We start from the raw sequence: 2,676 nt of genomic DNA on the forward strand, positions 1-2,676 counted from the left end.
AGTTTCTAGGTAGGTAGGGAGGGACCGTGTCTTATTTATGGAATTTTGCATCTCGGCACCAGTGCCGAGCACATAACAAAGACCTTTGTCAAATGTCTGTTACTTGAAAGGATGAATGAACTTTTTAGATGCACTCAGAGGGTGATTCCTTACCAGGCTACAGATCAAAAAGGAGACATTATCAAACACCTTGGTGATTGTCCTTGGGGGAAGTGTTCTCAAAGCAACCAGGGAGTGTGTGGATGAAATGTTCCAGAGAGTTAAATTTCAGAAGTTAAAGATGATGCTGTAATTTAACTTTTCAGAAGTTAAAGAAGCTGCTGTAACTATCAGGGCCAGGGAAGGTATAGCTCAGTGGTATAGTGCGTGCTTAGAATGCATGAGGTCCTGGGTTTAATTCCCAGTACCTCCATTTAAAAAAACAAATTAAAAATAAATAATTAGAACTCATTACCTCCCTCCCTCAAAAAAAATCATAAAAAAAAGAAATGCAAATACTTTAAAAAAAAAAAAAAAGAAGAACTACATAGGCAGCAGAAAAGAAAACCACTAAGCAATGTAAGAATGAAAGTCTTTATTTGGGGGAAGGAGATTCTGTACTAGTCAGATGAAAAAACCCCACTAGAAAAGGGGTGGCAAACTTTCTCTGTAAAAGACCAGATAGAAAATACGTTAGGCTTTGTGGGTGATGCTGTCTCTGTTGCCACTACTCAACTCTGCTGCCGCCAAGCGAAGCTGACAGAGACAATATGTAAACCATTGGATATGGCTGTGTTCCAATAAAACTTTATTTACGAAAACAGATAGTGGGTTGGATTGGCTTTGGGGCTGTAGTTTGTTGACCTCTGCACTAGAACAATGTCAGGAATGAATAAAGGAATAACTGGAGAAGGACAACTGGAGAAGCAATTTGCACAGAATCTTTTATGAGAAAAGAGAATGGCTACAATGTTCTGGGGAATCCTTCTGCCACATGTGTAGCTACAGGGAGCACTTAATACTATCACTTCAGTCTTAAATGTAGCAAATATGGAGAAGTGTGGACAAAAAACATGCAATATCATAACTTTTTGGATAAAAAAGTACACTTAAATTGGATTGAAACTCATTTATATTAAAAATAGAACAGACAATTCAAAATAGAGACTCCTTAAGTTATCTCTATTTATCTGCAAAATGGGTTTTATGTTGTTGACTGAATAAATGCACAACCTAAAGGTTGAGAATTATGTTTTATTTGGTGGACAATTCTGAGGACTCAGCCTGGGATGACAGCCTCCCAGATCGCTCTGAGGGACTGCTCTGAAGAGGTAGGGGAGGAGCTACGATATATAGGAGTTTTACAACAAAGATCAGGTAGTTGGAACATTAAAACATTACTTGTTAACTGAAGAAAACCAGACATCTCAAACTAAAGAATTTAGAGCTTTTCTATGCATGGGAGGAAGCAAACATTTGGGCCCACTGAATTCATTCCTTTGACAAGCACCTCACTATCTAGGGCCAGTATCCTGTCCTTTCTTATTCTGAGTCCCCTCCGAGTGCACCATTGTGAGTGGCTGCAGAGGCTGGGCTGCAGGCTTGTCTTCACTGGGGGGTGGTGGCAGCCACTGATGACTTGATGGCTTCAGCATTCTCTGTTTACTGACATGGTTTGCAGTATTTTTTGTTCACAATATTTATGTTAAGGAAGAGACTTATGAGCTGGGAATTTACCAAATTTCAAGAACAATAATGAAGGCAAACCTGAAGAACGTCTCCAGACTGCCATTTCATCCCCCAGCTTCCTTCTCCACGCTGTAGAAAGGCTTTAACCTCTCCTCAGGCAGGAAAGGGACTTCCTCAAGATGGAAGTGGCTCATTGACAGCCTAGAAATGCAACCTCTCCTGGACCACATGCCCATTCAGGAACACATAACCTACAAACCAACCTGGAAACTATTTTCTTGTTCCTGAACAAGGTTTTCTTTCTACTTGACTCTTACTTGACATAGAATGGAACAGATTATCTTACAGGGGCAAGTTCTTACTTCCTCACAATTTCATTCCACAGAACGTCCCTCTGGCACACTGAATGAAGAAGCTGAGACTATTTGGGTATAGTTCTAATAGTTCTGGCATATTAATTTCTTAACTATTGGAGCCTCCGATGTGGTTGCTAAGTTTGCTGCATCACAGAAGAAATGTACCTTCAGCCTGTTGTATAATTATCTCAGGAATTATAAAGGCAATAAATGCATGATTGCTTCTTTTTATTAATACATTAAAGCAGAGATGCATAATCAGCACTTTAATGATCTAGTGGCAGCAAATTAGATAATAATGTGATTACAAAATGACAGTTACTTTTGGCAATTCATTGGCATCACCTTTTAGTAGCCCTTTTCAATGTATTGCTGGGGACCCTCATTCCAATGAGTAACAGGATCATTCTAAGGCTGAATGGGAGCTATGGGGAAGAGTTAATTACTTAACAAAACAAGTGGTTGATCTTTATATTCTTGATCAATGGGTCTTTGGGGCTTAGTAACAGCAGCAACATACTATAGCTTTTTCACTGAATAATGCCCAAATGATGTATCAACTTTTTGTAATGCAATTACCACCCATAAATCACTTCATTTCTGAAATATGGTGGCTTGGAATGGGATTAGATTGCTTTTTCACAGTTTCTTT

General features: G+C 39.1%; 1 non-coding gene across 1 annotated transcript; it reads left to right on the forward strand.

Annotated features, from left to right (window-relative positions):
* The first annotated feature begins 339 nt into the window (after window positions 1–339).
* TRNAS-AGA (transfer RNA serine (anticodon AGA)) lies at window positions 340–412 on the forward strand. The gene has a single exon. It is a non-coding gene; the product is annotated as a tRNA-Ser (tRNA).
* Window positions 413–2,676: the final 2,264 nt, after the last annotated feature.

The sequence above is a fragment of the Camelus bactrianus genome, chromosome 6 (genome assembly GCF_048773025.1).
Source record: "Camelus bactrianus isolate YW-2024 breed Bactrian camel chromosome 6, ASM4877302v1, whole genome shotgun sequence".
In the NCBI taxonomy this organism is placed as follows: domain Eukaryota; kingdom Metazoa; phylum Chordata; class Mammalia; order Artiodactyla; family Camelidae; genus Camelus; species Camelus bactrianus.